The sequence below is a fragment of the Lemur catta genome, chromosome 6, assembly GCF_020740605.2.
Source record: "Lemur catta isolate mLemCat1 chromosome 6, mLemCat1.pri, whole genome shotgun sequence".
Taxonomy (NCBI): domain Eukaryota; kingdom Metazoa; phylum Chordata; class Mammalia; order Primates; family Lemuridae; genus Lemur; species Lemur catta.
Window position 1 is genome coordinate 12,915,809 of NC_059133.1, and position 14,321 is coordinate 12,930,129.

The 14,321-nt window shown below is 43.5% G+C and overlaps 1 long non-coding RNA gene across 5 annotated transcripts in view; it reads right to left on the bottom strand.

Annotated features, from left to right (window-relative positions):
* Positions 1-6,465: 6,465 nt before the first annotated feature.
* LOC123639325 overlaps positions 6,466-14,321 on the bottom strand; it is a 49,875-nt gene continuing 42,019 nt past the window's right edge. For 4 of the 5 annotated variants that reach the window (XR_006735687.1, XR_006735690.1, XR_006735686.1 and 1 more), the window contains exons 5-7: positions 9,464-10,105; positions 7,561-7,638; positions 6,466-7,361 (exon numbers count right to left, since the gene is read on the bottom strand). This is a non-coding gene — a long non-coding RNA (uncharacterized LOC123639325). Of the gene's footprint in view, positions 7,362-7,560; positions 7,639-9,463; positions 10,106-12,625; positions 12,762-14,321 lie in introns of all 5 variants that reach the window. The other variant, XR_006735688.1, reaches the window with a different exon arrangement.

Consider the following 14,321-nt stretch of genomic DNA (forward strand, 5'->3'; position numbering starts at 1 on the left):
TTCTAGTTATCAGCCCTTTATCAGATCTGTAACATGCGAATATTTTCTCCCACTCGGTAGGTTGTCTGTTTGCTCTCATGATAGTTTTCTTGGCTGTGAAGAAGCTTTTTACTTTGATCAAGTCCCATTCATTTATTTTTGTTGTTGCTGTGATTGCCATTGGGGTCTTCTCCATAAATTCTTTGCCTAGGCTGATATCGATAAGAGTTTTTCCAAAATTTTCTTCTAGAATTCTTATGGTTTCATGTCTTATGTTTAAGTCTGTTATCCATCTTGAATTCATCTTAATGAGTGGTGAGAGACATGGATCCTGTTTCAATATTCTGCATGTGGCTATCCAATTTGCCCAGCACCATTTATTGAATAGGGATTATTTTCCCCAGTGTATATTGTTGTCTGCTTTGTCAAAGATCAGATGGCAGTATGTGGATGGTTTTATATCTGGGTTCTCCATTCTGTTCCATTGCTCTGTGTCTCTATTTTTGTGCCAGTACCATGCTGTTTTGGTGACTATAGCCTTGTAGTATAGCTTAAAGTCTGGTAGAGTGGCACCTCCAGATTTGTTCCTCTTGCTTAAGTTTTATTTGGTTATTGGGGCTCTTTTCTGTTTCCAAGCAAAGCATAGAATTATTTTTTTTCTAGATCTGTGACAAATGATGTTGGTATTTTGATGGGCATTGCACTGAATCTGTAAATCACTTTGGGTAGTATGGACATTTTAATAGTGTCGATGCTGCCAATCCATGTGCATATGTTTTTCCATTTGTTTACATCCTCTGTGATTTCCTTCCTCAGTGATTTATTGTTCTCCCTTTAGAGGTCTTTCACCTCCTTGGTTAAATATATTCCTAGGTACTTTATTTCCTTTGTTGCTATTGTGAAAGTTATTGAGTTTTTGATTTGGTTCTCAGCTTGCCTGTTGGTATTTAGGAATGCTGCTGATTTGTGTACATTGATTTTGTAACCTGAGACTTTGCTGAATTTATTTATCACTTCAAGGAGTCTCTTGGCAGAGTCTTTGGGGTTTTCTCGATATAAAATCATGTCATCAGCAAAGAGAGTTAGTTTAACATCTTCTTTCCCCATTTGGATACTAATTTAGATAATGTAATTGGGAGAGAAGATATTTCTGAACCCTTAATCATGGAAAGAGGGGATACATCTGGCAGCATTTCTTCTCTAAGGCCCCATTGTGTAAGCCTAGGCTTGTCCTTGGGACTGACTCTCCCTCTGTGCAGAAGGGAACCACTGCAGGCCAGTGCAGTCTAGTAGTTACAGGCACTGACTACAGAAACAAACGACCTGGGTTAAATCGTACTCTGCTACTTGCTGGTTGTGTGGCTTTGGGCAAAGCTCTTTGTGCCTCAGTGTCCTCATCTGTCAAATGGGGATGAAAGTAGATACTATCTCATAAAATTGTTATAAGAACTCAATGAGCTAATATTTGGATGGTGGCTGGCACTGAGTATGTGTTACATAAGGATTTTTTAAATAAATAAATGATGTCATCACTCAGAAGTAAAGATGAATGATGAGTTTCAAATGCACATGCTTTAGACCACACACTCAAACCTTCAGCTTCATAATTTACAGGCTGTCTTCATCACGGATAGGTGCCTCGCCAGTGAGATGTTTTTACTAATGTTTTATTTTGGGGGGATCCTCTTGTGAGGGCCAGAGAATGAGAAGTGACTGGAATTGTAGTGGTAGGACTTTAAAAAGAGGGTCTTTTTCTGGGTAGTTGTATGAGCCCCCACATCATGGCCTGAGGTCAGCAGCTATAGGTTGTAGGGACAGAAGGAGCCTCCTGGGAAGAGACAAGGCAGGTGTGTCTTAGAGGCAATGATACCTGATACCCAGTTGCAGTGTAGTGTCCTCATTTTATTCTCACACTTTGGGAAAACATGTCCAGCATGAAGACCTTGTGTTAGCTGTGTACTGGGGCTTCAAGGAGGATCTTGTGTCTACTCTGGTGGAGAGCTAGGGGTGGCAATATGCAGAGTGGCCCCGAGAGGCTGGTGACCATGTGGGGACATGATTTTGAAACAACCCTTGTGAATGGACTTAAGCTCAGAGAAGCAGCCTGAGAAGCAAGAGGGGTGACAGACAATAAATGGGCATTTTGAAACATAAAGAAGTCTTTGGGAATTCTCAGAAATGCCTGGAAAATACTTTAACCTTCCAGCCAGCTGCAGGATGCATGCTTATATTATTTGATTATTTAAAAATGCAGACTTACTCGGAAATGTTGTAAAAGATGGCATCCAGTGCTTATCCTGAAAGCAGCCAGCACAGTGCTCAGCACATCGCAGATGCTCGGTCGTTGATCATTTTCTTCCCTTCATTGTTATTTATTTTTAATCATTAGACATTCTTTAGGACCTTCCCCTTATTTTTTGATCCTTTGTGAACTAAGGCACTTCCGCGAAACCCAGAACTAAGATCAAGAGGGTGGCGGCTTCCCCCGACCCTGCTCCCAGGCCTGCAGCAGCCAGGACACGGTGGGGACACCTCTGCTGGTTGATCTCTATCACGTCCAGGGACACAATACCCGGGGACACCTGTTCCCCGACAACCAAGCGGATGTGGGAAAGCAGAGTCTTCTGTTGTGACGCTGAGCAGAGGCTTCTCAATGAGCCATTTGACACCCCTGACAGCCCAGGCCAGAGGGACCTTCATCAGGAAATGTGGAGCATGGAATTGCCTGGGTTTCCAGCCAGGGACCTGACAGGCACTTGCCTACCCAGCACGGTCCACGCTCACCTAAGCATTTCCTGCAAAACAGGAAAAAATTTCTTTTCCCTCTTCCCCTCCAACCAAATGACTTTGAATAATGGTTCGGATTTGCTTCCTCTGGCTGGCAGGCCAGCCTCTGTCTTCTTTTGACAGGGGCTGACAGCCTGCAAACCTGTGGCTACCTCTCCCGGTTCGTCCACACTCCAGCTCTTTCTGTCCTGTTGCTGGCAAGAGTCACGTGCTGGACTGCCTTTGACAAGGCCCGCAGGTTGGGATCAGATATGCTATTCAGCTGGCACCAGGGAGCGTGCTGGATCTCGGTTCAGGTCATGGTGGACCCAGGACCTAGGGCCATGCTTTCCGAAGTGTGACATGTGCACAACAGGTAATGCATGACGTGGTTTTCAGTGGTTCATGGACTGAACATTTTACTGCAGTAGAAAGATACTGGTTTTCATTTAGAATATAAACCTTCCCTCTAAATTAGGCTTTTTACTCAAAATATTTAAGGGAAAAAGTGAGTCAATTTAAAGAATACCAGGAAGATAACAGTACTGGAGAATACAGACTGGATACCACACGGCCCTGGAGGGCATCATTCTCATATTAGGCATTGCGGATTTGTACCTGGACTGGGGGGATTCCAGGCCGATGACAGTAAACTCCCTGGTTCTATCCCGATCAGCATGTTATTAACATAACCATTTTCCAGCAGACGGAAGTGAGGTATCTTGGTGAAGGGGCACCTTTGGCAAACGCACAGGCCAATTGCTGAAATGCCCAAGCGGCGCCACACTGGGCATCTTGTTCCTTTTTGTCTGGATTTTGTCTCTCACTAGATTCTTGGCCCATTTTCTGCTCAAGGCTCTGCCTTGCACCTCTGATTTATTCTAAGTTTTTACGAAGTGAACAAATATCAGTCTCTCCCCACCTGAGAGATGGGCAGAAGGGTCAGGCAGATCGAGATCAAAATGTCACCATTATTACTGATGAAGCAGAAGTGAAGTGGCTCTGCCTCTTGTAAAGTGGCCTTGCTAATTAACCCTGAATAAGACGTGCTTGTTCCTCCAGACACTGCTGCAACTTCTTCATGCCCACAGTGCTCCCCAGCAGGGGCAGGCCCTTTACAAGATGGCAAAGAGCAGGTAAAGAAAGGTATGCAGGTAAGCAGATCGCACGCAGAGGAGACAGGGAGGGTTTAAGTCATGTTGCCTCCTGGAGGGAACAAGGCGGGGAATGTTACTCAAATGGAAGTCCTTCTGACGCAGGAAAGTGGCTCCCAATGCTAGGAGCCACTTGAACTCTAAGTGCATCCTTGGCTTTGCACAAGAAAGAATTCAGGAGCGAGCCAACAAAATAAAGTGAAAGTTGGATTTATTCAGAAACAATAGAAAGTTAGAAAGTCTACTCCACGTGCAGAGTAGAGGCTGGCCCTCCCTGCAGAAGAGAACTGGCCCCTTGCAGATAAGGACCAGCCTCCTGGTTCCTGTTGCCTTTCTAGTTAAGCAACAGGCTCAACAAGGGGAGGAATGTTCGCGGAGGGGTGGTTTCAACATGTTTCAATATGAAAACATGAGGAGTGGAGGATAGATGTTCTCCTCCAAGGTTCTCCTTTCTCAGCAGTGCAGACCCCAGGCTCATGCTGGTAACCCTCCTCCCGGGGACCCCTCACCCCTAACCCCAGTGGTCCCCTGTTGGCAGTACCTAGATGCAGCACCCTGGAGTCCCAGAAGGTCCCAGGTCAGTCTTCCTGCATGATTAGTAATGACCGCCAACTGCTCTGTCCTTTGTTTTTTCTTTTCTCTTTTTTGAAATGGAGTCTCTCTGTCACCTGGGCTAGAGTGCCGTGGCCTCAGCCTAGCTCACAGCAGCCTCAGACTCCTGGGCTCAAGCCATGCTCCCGCCTCGGTCTCCCAGAGTGCTAGGATTACAGACGTGAGCCACCACGCCCGGCCCTGTTTTTTCTTAAATGTATTTTAAGTGTAATGTTTGAAATGATTCCTTAGCGAGTCTTCCCCTTGCCACTCATCTCACGTGCTGGCTGGAATCAAGGCTTTAGTGGAAACGGAGAGAAATTATATTTTAATGCTCCAGAAATGTCAGGGTGGATTTCTGATGGTGAGGTTTTCTCCCCCGGTTCTTTGGTTCCTAGCTTGGAGGAATCTCAAGCCAGGGCTGTTGCAACGGAGAGGAAAGAGCAGACTCCGAGTGTATCTATTTAAGCAGCTTTTATTGTATGATAGTGCAGGAGAGGAAAGCAAAGACGTTGCCTAAGGGGAATTGGGTCTGTCTCCATGAGCAGAGAAGGGATTTCTATGTTTTTCTTTTTCTATACTAGTAGTTTGTGTTGATGTAAACATGAGTTATAACTATTCATAACTATATGTCACTGCTTGAGGGACTGAATTCTTTCCAGGTACAAACATGACTTAAAGCTTATGTTCTGGTAACTGTTTATAGTGTTTTTCCATTCCCTCGTTAGTGGTCAGTGTTCCATGGCCTAATTACCCCATTCTTCAAGACTGAAATAATCGTTCCTTTTCTTATTTTTCTGTAACCGTTTCTCCTTTTTGTTTTTCTGTAACTGCTTCCTCCTTGTTTTTCTGCCCCTATCTGGGTGAGAAGGAAAACAGAGGGCGAGAGGAGAAAAAAATAGCAAAAAGCCAGCAGAATTGGGTGGGACAGACTGAGAAACTATCAGACAAGTATCTCCTTACCCTGACAGATTAACTCGTAATTGGCTTACAGCACTCTCCAATCCATGGCCGCTGGAAGTCTGAAACCCTTTTCCTATATTTCTGCAAATTCTTGGAATCTTCCCTGTCATACGCTCCTCTACTTCCTGGGTACTGGTTGACTGTGGGCTGCCTTTCTCCTGGGCACTGGGCTGACCCAGCTGTGAAACTCAACACTTCCTGAAGCCTCCACCAAATAGCTTCCACCTGCCAAATACAAACCAACCCCACCGATCATTTGTGAGCGCTGACGGCATCACTAAAGGTTTCGAGAGGGAAGGGGAGGTTTACAGGACAGGAATAAGGACACCAGTGTCCTCACCCTTCTAAGAATGTCTTTGGGCTCCCTATCAATCAAAAATATGCTTTAGTCTCTCCATTATTGAAGTAAATGCAAACTTCCTTCGATGAGTCAACATTTGCTTGATATTTTTATTCCAAAATAGTGACAGTGAAAATGAATATCCATCTTTCAATCGTTTCAATCTTTTTAATATAAAGTAGCAGCAAAATTTGGGCTTCAATACTATGTCCCCATCTTTACTTGGCGGTGGCTCCTTGCACAAGAGTATCAAGACTGGCAGGGGAGAGAGAGCAAAGACGTGGAAAGACCAGGAGACCATCCCCCCAGATGTTTGTAATTGGCCTTGCTGGAGATGTGAACAGCACAGTACGTGGAACCAAACTATATGTGGAAATAGCCTTTCACTGAATTCCTTTGTGTTCTTTCTTCTCTCTTTTTAACAAGGACAAGGTCCTAAGTAGAAGACAGATGTACTTTGTAATTTTTAATAAGTTTCTTAATACTAGAAGGTTGTCCTATACTTCTGCCTCCAGGTGTGTGCTGGGGAGGGTGTGGAGGAGCTTGGGAACCTAGCGGTCATGTGGGAGTCCTCCCTGACCTTCCAGTTTCTCAGGGCCTCCTTCCTGTGGGAGTGAGAGAGGGGAGAATGCAGGAGGTCAGAGCCCAGAGCCCAGAATCCCTGCTCTAACCATGCAAGGCCAAATCTCTGTCCCCTGAAGAGCAAGGGATTGCATGCAGCTGTTTATCCAAGAGAGCGAGCATGAAGGATTCAGCTGAAAGCTTTTCCAGGAGATGGTAGGAGAGGGAGGAGGGAAGCCAGCATGGGCCAACGAAAGGTACAAGATCCAGAGATTGATTCTTTCTGTGTCTGCATCCTCTGCTGAGCAGTGCCAGACTCCCAGTAGTCTGTGGACAGCCTCGGCGCTGTGCTCAGGCAATTTAAAACTTTCTGAGATTATCCCTCAATGCCTGTTTCAGGCTCAGAGGAAAGAAGAAACAAGGTCACTGACGATTTTTATGGGTCAGGAAAGTGACAAGCTCATACCCAAGCTTTCTTCAAATGAAAAAGGCAGGAGGCAGGACCTAAATTTTCTTTGCCTTTCACTCCACCCGGTTCTTTTGTTCATCTCTGTATTTACTCTGCTCTTTGTCTTCCACGCTGTCTCTCTACTTCCCTCGCTTTCTTTTATTTAGTCTTCTAAATTCGATGTTTCTTTGTTCTTCCGTGATTTTTTTCCCTCTTGTTTTAAACAACCACTAAAACAAAACAAAACCCAAAGTTGACAAAACAGCAAAGGTAAATGGTTTTATTACCTAACCTCTGAGCTTCTAACAATATTAGCATAATATCTCTCCTGAGAGAGATGGTCATTTTGAGAAAATGGCTTCAGCCGGCAGCAAACTCGGTAAATTTCATGCTGCCTGAGCTGTGCGTGACCTCTCAAATCCAAAGGTGGCCTTTCTTTGTCCTCTTCCATTAAGACAGGTTAGTAGCTCTCCCCAGAGCCCTCTGCCGTGGAATTCAGGATTGAATCAAATTCACCGTTGCTTGTATGATCCCAGCAGTTATCAGCCCTTGTAGAATGCTACAACAAAAATCAAGGTTATAGTGGACTTTTATCAGAAAGCACTTTTAAAGATTTTTTTTTCTCTTCTCAGGGCTGAGGCTATACATGGGGGGAGGATTCCAGGTCCTTGATGAAAGAGATTGTCGGGAACAAACCATCCCTTGTGACAGTAGGGGACTTTGACCTTCACTGCTGTGCCGAGTTTCGGACTAATTACCTGCTCCGTGGGCAGGCTGGACAATAAGTCCACCAGGCATGGGCTCTGAGTCCCGGCAGCTTGAAAGTGAGCCTGAGCCTGCAGAATCAAGAATAGTAGAGGGTCATTTCTTTTTTTTTTTTAATTTTAATTTTTTTTTTATTTCAGCGTATTATTATGGGGGTACAAAAGTTCAGGTTACGTATATTGCCCATGCCCCCCCCCCCCCCCCCCCGCCCGGAGTCAGAGCTTCAAGCGTGTCCATTCCCCAGACGGGTCATTTCTGACAATGGTTTAATGCCTTCCTAACTCCAGAAAGAATCCTGAGCAGCACTGTCCAATGGGGTTTAAGGAAACAGCACTAAATTTAGCATCCAGAAGGTATGGGAAGTTTGGAATCCCTTTCCAAATAAATGCCCTCTTGGCTCACACTTTTGTTCATTGACTTATACAATGCTGTTGGATCCCCTATTCTGTGTAAAACACTATTAGGAAGGAGACAGCAAGAACATGTGTGATTCGTGTGTTCTTAATGGCATCTAGAATGGTAGATCCTTTCCAGACGGTTTCCAGTATACTTTTCCCAGATCCATCAGAGAAATAACTATCTATGGCAGCTATAACCTTATTAAATGTATTTCTTAAATAATAACAACTGACAGTCAAAATGACTCCTTGATCCATGGGCTACAGAAGGGATGTTGTGCTAGTAGACATAAAAACATTAATCTCCTTATACAGCTCTGTTTGAGCTCTTGGGGGACCAGGTACATTGTCAATGAGCAGTAATTTTTTGATAGGAATCTTTGTTTCTTTTTCCTGAGCCATCGGTCTCAACAGTGGGTTTAAATTACTCAGCAAACCATGCTATAAACAGATGTGTTTTCATCCAGGCTTTGTTGTTTTGTTTATAGAGCACAAGCAGAGAAGATTTAGCAAAATTCCTAAGGGCCCTAGGATTTTCTAAATCATCAATGAGCACTGGTTTCAACTTAAAGTAATCAGTGGTATTAGCCCCTAACAGAGGAGTTAGCCTGTCCTTTGCAACTTCGAAGTCAGGCATTGACTTTTCCTCTCTAGCTGTGGAAGTCCTAGATGACATCTTCTTCCAATAGTAGGCTGTTCTGTCTACATTGAAAATCTGTTGTTTAGGGCACCTTCATCAGTGATCTTAGCTAGATCTGCTGGATAACTTGCTGCAGCTTCTACATCAGCACTTACTGCTTCACCTGGCACTTTTATGTTACGAAGACGGCTTCTCTCCCTGAACCTCATGAACCAAACTCTGCTGGCTTTAAACTTTTCTTCTGTAGCTTCCTCATCTCTCTCAGCCTTCATAGAATTGAAGAGAGTTAGGGCTTTTCTCTGGATTAGGCTTTGGCTTAAGGGAAAGTTGTGTCTGCTTTTATCTTCTATCCAGACGGCTCAAACCGTCTCTGTATCAGCAATAAGGCCGTCTAGCTTACTTATCACTCATGTCTGCACTAGAGTGGCAGTTTTCATTTCCTTTAAGAATGTTTCCTTTGCATTTACGACTTGGCTAACTGTTTGCCACAGTTTTCAGCCTATCTCTGCTGTTGACATGCCTTCCTCAATAAGCTTAATCATTTCTAGCTTTTGATTTAAAGTCAGAGACACTCCTTGCACTTGAACACTTAGAGGCCATTGTAGGGTTACTAATTGGCCTAATTTCAATATTGTTGTGTCTCAGGGAATAGGGAGGGAGGCCCGAGGAAAAGGAGACAGATGGGGAATGCCGTTCAGTGGAGCAGTCGGAACACACATGTATCGATTAAGTTTACTGTCTTATATGGGCACAGTTTGTTGTGATCCAAAACAATTACAATAGTAACACTAAAGGTTACAGATTGCGGATCCCCATAACGGATATAATAAGAAAAATTTTGAAATATTTGAGAATTACCAAAATGTGACACAGAGACACGAAGTGAGCCCGTGCTGTTCGAAAGAAAAATGGCACCAACAGACTTGCTGGATGCAGGGTTGCTACAATTTGTAATAACAAAAATACAACATCTGCGAAGCCCATAAGGTGAAGCACAATAAAACCAGGTGTGCCTGTACTACGTTGTGGCAGCCAGAGCATGTGACCACAATGCTCGTGGCAACGTGTCTCCCACATTTTGCGGGAGCGGCAGAGGTACCGCAATGTGAGTGGGATGCAGAGCACGTGCGCGGGGCCGGCCTGGTGAGCCAGTGTGCGCGCGAGTAGCTGGTATTTCTCAGTGGCGACAGGGCCAGCGTGCATGGTGTGGGAGGCCAGGCTCGAGGCAGCACGCTGTCAGCCCACATCTGCCAGTAACACGAGGGCTGGGAACAGCCACCGCAGCGGGTCTGTGGGCAGGGCAGGCTAAACACCGTGGAGGCCACGACCAAGTTCAATGAGGACCAAAAACTCCCTCTGAAGCCTTTAAAAATGCGGTTCGGCCCCACGGTCTTCCTGGAGTGTTGTCAGGATAGGAAACCATGGCTGAGCCAATTCAAGGAGACACACAGACCACGTTCCTTTGGTGACTTTCTCTTGTCATTTTTCAGAGAACAGGACCTTTAAAAACAAAAACAAACCAAAAAAACACTTCATATTTTTACCACTAGATGTCACCCTTGCGCTTCCCTCTTCCACCTTCACCAGCCTGTGCTCTGTAAGGGCAAAAGGACAAGGACAGTAGTCCCCAAAGGCCTGGAGGTTGGGAGGACAGCCGTCAGGGTCCTCTGTGTCAAGGACCAAGGTTGAGGAAGAATTCAAAGGAAAGCAACAGCCCCCTGGATCCGGAGTACACAGCTCTGGACTACTTTCCACAGTGTTTCTCAACTTTGGCTGCAGACCAGGAACTTGGGAAAAACTTTTCAAAAGCCTGATGCCTGGGTCTCACCCCTCAAGGACCTTCACGTGAATTGTTTGGGTGTGTGGCATGAGCGTGGCGAGTTTTGAAAACTCCCCAGGTGGTTTTAATGCAGAGCCGAGATTAAGATTGAATACCACTGCTGTAGGCTAGCCAGAGATTGTAGGTAAAGCAAATGTTGATCAATTGAATTATAATGGAAATGTACTCTAGGAGTTCGCTTTTATGAGCAAAATAGAATACAGGAAAATCAGTGGATTTGGGGGGAGAGTTAACTCTACCACATCACATTTTCCTACGTTGGAATTCAACTTGAAAGGTATCTACTGAGAATCCCTTTCATGTGGCACCCCATGTGAGTCTCATGGTATAATATTGCTCTGAGGAGCTCTAGTGATGGGGGCAAATTACTGTATATTCCACCTGCTACCTAGGTAGTTGTCAGTTGGCTCTGAAGGGTTAAGGTGATGGAAAAGAACTGGGAAATGGAAGCTGTAAAGAAAAGAGATTATCAGGTAAATAGCGGTCCTTTTTGCCATAAATTCTCTTGCTATTTATTTTTTAGGATGCTCATAGACCTCCAATGGCTATTACACTGGAAAGTTTGGAATCCAGTGACTACAATGAACAACGTTTCAGCTTTATGATATTGTTACCATGTATTTATCCTGTTGGCTATTAAGAAATCCAAGCAGCATTAATGGCTTGGATTGATTCCTTGAAATCTAAAACATCCATGCAAGGTGAAGGGGACAGACGTATCTTTATGTTCCTGGAAGAGACAATAGAGGGAGATATTCCAGCCTACGTTACATGGTCTATAAAATTTTCATGAATCTCATTTCCTTGGCTTTCCATTTCTAAGATACTCACCCTTTTGCCTGTTTTTCTAGAGCACCTGCATCTAAACGGGTATAATAGGATGGTAAACAGGCTGGCTGCTGAGACTGGAAGCTAATGCCCTAAAACTGAGCACATTGAGCACTGAGCATCCTACGTTGTAAGTGAAAGCACCGTTTTCCTCTCCAGGCTTATAATGATGAGGCCACTGGTCCCATGACTAACATCCGTCCATCCCCTTTCCAGTCTATATGAACAAAAAACTAGAAATTTGAAAATGATTGGCTCTACTAAACAGAACTTGTTAAACTATGGAGTCGTTGCTTTCAGGTGAGAAAACTGTATTTTTCCTCTCCTCTCCTCTCTTAATGGTGTCCAATCCCCACCCAACTCAAACTAGGGTGTGCTCTGCAAGGACCACTTGCAAAGACTGCGCATGCCTATGAGATGGGAACCTGGCATCCCTTCTCCCATGTTGGATATCTGCTGGAGCAGCGGACTTGCCAGTCTGCCCTCTGTGTCTGTTTGAACAAAGGAAAGGGAAGGAAATGGAGTGATGGCAGGGTGAGGAGAGGAGGTGGTGGGGGCAGCCTGCACGCTCACTCCCTGGTAGGGTAAGCTTCATGGGTTTTCAGTGGGCCAGTGTTGAGCTTGTCTTGCCAATGTCCTTCTGCCCTCCTGCAAGGAACCTGACCAGCAGGGGAGAAGTACCATAGTAATAGGTACTCTGCAGAGTATTACCTGGAGCATAAGGGAGAGGGAGGTCAAGTCAAAAGGATTCTCCCAGATCAGGGATGTGTACAAAGGAAAGGCCCCAGGGACCTCTGGGAGCATTGAAATATGCACCGCATCTGACAGTCCACCACAGCCAGGGAAGAAGCATCAACCGTAGCTGCTAAATAAAAATGCCTTTGCCACTTCCCTCTAATTCCCCCTTTTAGATCCTGATCTTGGAGATGTCTGAAGCATCAGGAGGAAGAGGGAAGACGCATGAAGAGGAGTCAGATGCATCTCCTTCCCAGTGTGCAAGGCAGGTCTGGGCTGGTGGAGGAGGGCAATGTTTAAATTGGATAGAAGAATGAATTTCAATCTGGACTAACTGGGCTGGTCATCTTAACACCACCTGTGGGATCCACCAAATATGCCATGAAGGAGCAGGAAAGGAAGAGCCAATAGCCCCTGTCTGAAGTCTGATTGGAGAAATGAGATCATTTTGTCTTATAGCCCACAAAATACATGATTGTTCAATAAACTACTTATGAGAGTTTTGACTAGGCACAGAAGCCAACTTTGCACAAAGAGAATTATGGGGGAGCATCGGCCCATTTGACTGTCCCACGCTTTCCACAAGTTTCTTTTTGGCCCCAGACATGCCGGCCTACCTATGTGTCCTTGGGTGGCTTGTCATTTGTTCTAGACTTTTAGTTCATGATCTGTCCCAAAGGACTTGTGATTGAAAGCTTCAGTCCTAATGTAGAAGGCCATTGAAAGCAAAAACTCCATTGAAAAAATCTGAATCTGCAGGCATTTGAGGAAGAAGGGAAGAAAAAACTTTCATAAGAAAATGGAAATGAAAAGTCATACGATTTAATCAGATTTGAATGACTGTTTCCTCTTCTCTTGGAGCTAGTACTAAATCTTTTTCTGACCCTCTGCATGTATCATATGCTAGAGGTGAAACTTGTAATGTTTGCTAGTGCACCCTAATTCTGGGGTCAGATGCAGCAGGAATAGGTTTTGATAAGAACACATTGATTGATCTAACCAGGAACTGAATTGGCCAGCAGCACCTTGATCTTGGACTACCCAGCTTCCAGAATGGTTGAGAAATAAATTTCTATTGTTAAAGCCACTCAGTCCATGGTATTTTTGTAATAGCAGCCTGAACTAAGACAGGACACAATAATCAGTTGAATAAATAGAAATAAACATAGAAAATAAATACTATTGTACATTTATTATGTTAGTGTTTCTGTCTAACATATACATATATGGCAAATATATTTTTCCCATTTTGTAGTTTGCAGATGTCATAAAAATGTCTTTTTTTCAAGATGTCATTCAAATGGCAAAGGCTTCTAATTTTGATGCAATTCAGTACATGTTTTTTTTAATGGCTTGCACTTGTTGTTTTAAGGAGTTATTTTCCTAGCCAAGGTCATAGAGGTTTTATCCTGTTTTTTCCCCCTCTGGAAGTTATATATTTTTGCTCTTACATTTAGGTTTGTACTCCACTTCAAACTAATTTTTGTATCTCTGTGTGTGGTTTGAGCTAAAGTTCAATGTTAATTTTTTACATGGAAAGAAGCCCTAGAATAGCAAAGCAATTTTAAAAACAGTTTGTAAAACTTACATTGATATAAAAAATTGACTATGACCCTATAGCAATCAAGTTACTATAGAACTGGTGTATAAATAGACATGTGGATCAATGCAGCATAATACAGTCCAGAAATAGACCCACTAAAATATGATTAAATGATTTTCAACAATAGGATTTGCAACAACGGGAGGTTTTCCTAGTTGTCATTTTGTAATTTGTGTCTAACTTAATTCTAATGTTGTTAGACAAATACTTTTTGTAATGTCAGTCCTCTAAAATTATTGAGATGTTTTAGGATCTAATACAGTCAATATTGATAAATATAACATGTGATCTTAAAACAAATATATATTCTGCTATTATTGAGTCCACCCTGCTACAGATACCAGTTAGGTCAGTGTAGTTGATACCATTGTTCAGATCTTTTCTCTGTTTACTATTCTTTCAATTTCTGAATGAAATATGCTCAAATATCTTGCTGTAATTATGCAGTTGTCAATTTATCCCTTTCATTTTTATTAATTTTTACATTATGTCTTTTGAGGCTGTATTATTGTGCATAGACCATTTATAAGTTTTATATCTTTCTAATGAATAGACCTTTTTTCATTATGAAATTAAAAATAAGCAAAGAATCTGCATAGATATTTCTCCAAAGAAGACATACATATGGCCAACTGGTATATGAAGACATGCTCAATATTGTTAGTCGTCAGAGAACTGCAAAGCAAAACTGCAGTGAGATATCATCTCAC